The sequence below is a fragment of the Etheostoma spectabile genome, chromosome 8 (genome assembly GCF_008692095.1).
Source record: "Etheostoma spectabile isolate EspeVRDwgs_2016 chromosome 8, UIUC_Espe_1.0, whole genome shotgun sequence".
In the NCBI taxonomy this organism is placed as follows: domain Eukaryota; kingdom Metazoa; phylum Chordata; class Actinopteri; order Perciformes; family Percidae; genus Etheostoma; species Etheostoma spectabile.
In genome coordinates this window covers 31786543-31792560 of record NC_045740.1, presented here as the reverse complement: position 1 = coordinate 31792560, position 6018 = coordinate 31786543, and positions in this window count along the sequence as shown.

Sequence of the window (6018 nt, the reverse complement as noted above, 5' to 3'; positions counted from 1 at the left end):
TGTGATCTCCAAATCCACGTGTCCACTACTCCTGATTCATTTTGGGGTGCCATGCTAACATTTTAGCACACACTGTGTTGAGTAATAGCTAGTCTTGCATTGCCAGAGCTATCTCAGTGCTGTTGAGTTAGGTCTGGCTGTTTCACAGATGCATTCTGGGATAGGAGAAAATAACACTCTGGGTTGTTTGCATTTCTTTGAACCAATCAAAATCGTCTTAAGCTACGGACACAGCTATGGGGGTTCTGCAGAAATGTCTCATGAAGGAACTTGTTCTGGTGGAACATTTGCCTCCTCATCCAATATTAGATGTAGTTAACTGTCGACACAATACAGTAACGTGAGCTGTTTAAATCAGCTGAGACATGCTTACACCTCGTTATCTCTTACCAGTGGATCTCCGTGTGGACGTCGTCCACAGAAACCCCACCAATCAGTCCCAAAGCGTCCCAGTTAGAGAGGAGATGATCCAACATATTCTTTATTCCAGTTAGAGAGGAGATGATCCAACATATTCTTTAGAAAACGTCCCAGTTACTGTGACACACAGAGCAGAAGGTGATCCCCATCCAGTGTGTGAGCCGTGCCCCGGATGTAGTGCTTTTCATTCTTCATCATCAGATTACTACTAGTCTGGCTCAATGGATGTATACTGCTGGGATAAAGAAACACACCCCACCCACCCCCACCCCCTCCGCTTTCTTTCTCCGCTATCTATTTATGAAGGGCATCGTCACTGCATTCAGGGCTTAGCGCCAAACAGGATGGCTGTGATTGGTGGAAAGAAGTCCAAACATGCCAGAGTGTTTTCCCCTATCCCGGAATAGATCAGCAGTGTAGCCAGACCATACTCTAGGCCAAGATAGATCTGATAAAGCCAGACTGGATTACTACTCCAATCTCTCACCTCTGTTACTTTCTTTGAAAAAACAGAATGTGAGAGAAAAACTGATGTATGAGCCTTTTGGGAATTCAATAAGTGCTCCTGTGTTATCTGCTGTATGTACAGAGAAAACATCTCTGGACACGTGTTGAATACAGATGCTTTATTGTGCTAAGCTTACATTTGCCTTGACGTGTCATGATGTTGAGTTGCTGATAGGGTAATAAATAATTTTTTCATGTCACTTGTGAACTGTTCTTGGATCTGTGTGATGTGCTTGTCCTTAACGTGTTAGCTGTTGAGATTAAGACCAATCCTATGTTTAGCCAAGGCCTTCATATTGTCACCCTTTCATATTTAGAACTCAAATGGATTAAATGTAATACTACTATAATTATAAAGCAATGAAACTTTATTGACATTTTTAAAAATATTGTTGCAGCAATAAAGATGATATCAATTCAAGCAATTCAAAATGAGAATAGCCTTTGAAAATACAACACCCCCATATGTGACCGCTTGTCTATGCGTGTCGGCCTGAGCGTGTTGATGGGGACCCGCTGTAGCAGTACCACCTCTGTGTATAAATAAACTGCAGTCCTGCTGGCTGCGCTCTGATTGGACGCCATGTAATGAGCTGTGAAAGGCCAGTCAGCAGCAGCACACCATGAACATCTAATTACTACCAGACCTCTTGTCCCCTTCTGTCACTTTGCATCCCCCCCCCCCGTCATCCAAATACAGAACACTATTCATTACACAAAAGTGCATAGTCTTACTTTTTTATACAACTGAACTTTTAGTGTTTAGGTTGGTTTGGTCAGCAATCGCACTACTACTACTACTACTACTACTACTACTACTACTACTACTACTAGGGAGTAAGGCTAAACTTTTCAACTGTGTATCCATAACTTATAGCTATTTATATTAGTTTAGTTTCAGTAGTAACTCTTTGAAGTATTTAGTCAGTAATTTTAGTCTTAGCTAACTATTTCAGTCGCGTATGCATTATTTTTAGCTATTGTACCATTCATGTATTGATTACTTTTAGCTACCTGTTTAGAAATGCCTGTGTTAAGGTGTTACAGCTGATACATTATCATAATCTTACACTCCTATAAAGGTTTAGGCCCACTACACCTAACTCATAAAGGTTAGGCCCCTAACCCTAACCCTCTATAAGTTAGGCCCACTACCCTAACCCTCATAAAGGTTTAGCCCCTAACCCTAACCCTCTATAAAGGTTTAGCCCACTAACCCTAACCCTCTATAAGTAGGCCCTAACCCCAACCTCTATAAAGGTTTAGGCCCACTAACCCTACCCCTCTAAAAAGTATTAGGCCCACTAACCCCAACCCTCTAAAAAGGTTTAGGCCCACTAACCCTACCCCTCTAAAAGGTTTGGCCCACTAACCCTACCCCTCCTAAAAAGGTGTTGGCCCACTAACCCTACCCTCCTAAAGGTGTTGGCCCACTAACCCTACCCCTCCTAAAAGGTGTTGGCCCCAAACCCTACCCTCCTAAAAGGTGTTGGCCCACTAACCCTACCCTCCTAAAAAGTGTTTGGCCCACTAACCCTCCCCTCTTAAAAAGGTGTTGGCCCCTAACCCTACCCTCCTAAAAAGGTGTTGGCCCACTAACCCTACCCCTCCTAAAAAGGTGTTGGCCCACTAACCCTACCCCTCCTAAAAAGGTGTTGGCCCACTAACCCTACCCTCCTTAAAAAGGTGTTGGCCCACTAACCCTGACCCCTCCTAAAAAGGTGTTGGCCCACTAACCCTGACCCTCCTAAAAAGGTGTTGGCCCACTAACCCTGACCCTCTAAAAAGGTTTAGGCCCACTAACCCTAACCGATTCTACTTAGGGCCACATCTGGTTCGTCGTAGCCTTATAAACAATATTCTGTATATAAGAGATGTTGGTGCTCTGTAGTCCTGTGGTCTTTGTTGCATTTTCTATTTGTTGTAACTGTTTGCTGTTGCAATAGGAGACTACTTGACTGTAATTTATTTACATTTTAAATTATCTCAAAGACAAACATCACTAATAACCAATTTATATCATTAAAAAGGATCACCAAAGGAGACTTATCACAACTTTCTTCCTATTAATACACACACACACACACACACACACACACACACAGTCAGTGATACTTGTAAATTGACATACAAACATAACAAACATAGCAAACGCTGCATTGACAGTCGTTCTGACAATAACACACTCAGCAAACATGTTGGATTTGTACAAGAGCAGCTGTGCAGTATAAATCTTAAGTGGTTTGTTGTAGCTTAGATGCTCAAATCAAGTGTGCGTATATGTTTGCATATGTGTGTCCCATTGCAACACAATTCCTACTTTGCGTAAGTGTGTGTGTGTGTGTGTGGAGGGGGTGGTGGTCCTAAGTGAGCCTGTGATGCAGCTCCACTTCCTCCCGGATTAAGTGTTAAAGTCAGGGTGGTCCCAGTCTGGGGGTGGTAATCCTGCTGCTGTGTATAAGTCCTCCTGCCAGTGTTCGTATACACACACACAAACACACACACACACACACACACACACACACACATAAATATACACACAGGCCTCATGAGACTGTGGGTATTTATTTATAGTTTGTGAAAGCAAAGCTGCAGAAATGTTGAAAAGTTTTGATGAGAGCAGTGTTCCCCGGCCAGTTAGTGAAGCCCAGAATGACGCCATTGTCTGCAGGATTGGAAAAGGTTTTGTCTTTAGGACTTTGGTTTTTTGGGAAAGCAGCTTTTACCGTGACACATTAAATAAATACTTGTTTCTGTGTATTGCACTATGCAGAAATAATACCATTGTTTGGGTTAACCATCCAACAGGCGGAGAAGGACAACCACAGAGTTACAGTTTGTTTTTTAATTCATTCATAATCTTGAAAAGGGCAGCTGAGCTTTTAGAGCTGACAAATTAATAAAAGATTAAATAAAACTAGAGAAGCATGTATGTGCTAATTGTGAGCAATTGTGTCATTGATCTGTAAGTGATTTTAAAAGCTAGAAGGATAATCTTGCTTTGGCAGACCTTACTCCACAGCGCTGTGGAGGAAGGTCTGGCTAGTCCACACTGCATTCTGGGATGGGAGAACAACATGCTCTGGTTTGATTGCATTTCTTTAAACCAATCACAATCATCTTGGGCGGGGCTAAACTCAGAGCCACAGTGCCTATAGCTAGCTGTCTGGATTTACCCTGCAGAGATCTGAGGACCAGGTAACCATAGTCCTCAGATTGGACAGATAGTCTAGCTAGCTGTCTGGATTTACCCTGCAGAGATCTGAGGACCGGTAACCATAGTCCTCAGATTGGACAGATAGTCTAGCTAGCTTGTCGGATTTACCCTGCAGAGACCTGAGGACCAGGTAACCATAGTCCTCAGATTGGACAGATAGTCTAGCTAGCTGTCTGGATTTACCCTGCAGAGATCTGAGGACCAGGTAACCATAGCCCTCAGATTGGACAGATAGTCTAGCTAGCTGTCTGGATTTACCCTGCAGAGACCTGAGGACCAGGTAGCCATAGTCCTCAGATTGGACAGATAGTCTAGCTAGCTGTCTGGATTTACCCTGCAGAGACCTGAGGACCAGGTAACCATAGTCCTCAGATTGGACAGATAGTCTAGCTAGCTGTCTGGATTTACCCTGCAGAGATCTGAGGACCAGGTAACCATAGTCCTAAGAAATCGGCCGCAGGTTAGCGCCCCAACACAGAGAAGGAGGACGGGTACATAGGTTAGAACGGCATCACAGAGACAGAGGACACAGGGACGGACATCGGATTACTGGCAGCATCGGAGCAATCCCAGAAGTGGAACTAGGTGGATATAGACATTTCACAATCTAGTGCAATGCAATATTTATTGTAATGCACAAGCTACAGCTCAGTTCCAACCGGTGTTCCTCTGACACAGCGTCAACACAAACTGAATCTTACAGTTAAGATGTTTTTGCAGGTCTGTTGTATTTTGATTCATGAGATTTTACAGGTGTTCATGTTGGTGTACTGTAGTCTCTCTGTGTGTGTTTGTGTCCAGGTTGTAAACAGCATTTGTTCTGATCTGGAGGACATTTGAGGCACATTAGGATGTATAGAGCTCTGTGCCAGGAAACCTAACTTGATTAGCAGCTAATGTGGCCTGAACCGAGGCCATCAATCTCCATCATGGCCCCGCCCTCCCCCCCAGTACTGAGTGTGTATTTGGACAAGTGTAGCCGGTTTATGTAGAGAGTGAAAAAATATAATAAACACTTGGATTAGGAGCCCTTTTGAACCAGCAAGCTTTAAACCGTGTGATGTAGCACTGAGCTGGGACTTGATTGCATATGAAACGCAAGCGATGATACTTTCCAGAGTTACAGCTATCTCTCTCTTTCTCTCTCTCTCTCTCTCTCTGGGACTGTAGGTCAGCTCTGTCCAAAAAATGAGTCACAATGAAGATATTTAAAGTCAGCTGAAAATGTTCTGAACTAATGTGTAGCTATCCCCAATAGTGCCCCACTATTTGTGACATCTGTTTATGACACTTTGGTCAGAAACCAAAGAACTGGACAACTTAAAATGTTGAACCAGATGATAATGCTAGAGAAAAAGTCATAGAATCCCCAAAGTGATTATAGGATTACAATTCATACTGGGGGGACCACGAGTGTGTGAAAAAAAGTCATGGTAGCCCATCCAGTAGTCACCGACACATCCACATGGTGGCGCTAGAGAAAAGGTCAGGGGATCACCAAAGTGAGTAGGTTTCATCATATTTTATGATATTCATATCGTATTTTAGTGGTGGACCAACCGACAGACACACCAACATTTACAGGGTTAGGGGGCAGGCAGTTACCCCGCCTGCATGTGCACAAAGTAAAGACAGCACGTAAAATACGGACTCTTGGTCAAGTGCTGAACTCGCTTTATAAAAGGTACAGTTACATGACACGTGGGACAAGAACGGGACAGTTAGGTTTGGGGAAAGATGGTGGGGGGGGCTAGGTTTCTGTGACACGCGGGACACGATCCCTGGTCTCCTGGGTGAATGGGATTTATTTCTTAGCGTGTGCATTGCAAAGAAATGCTCCAATCCTGAACATTTCTGCATCCTGCGTCAGAAGA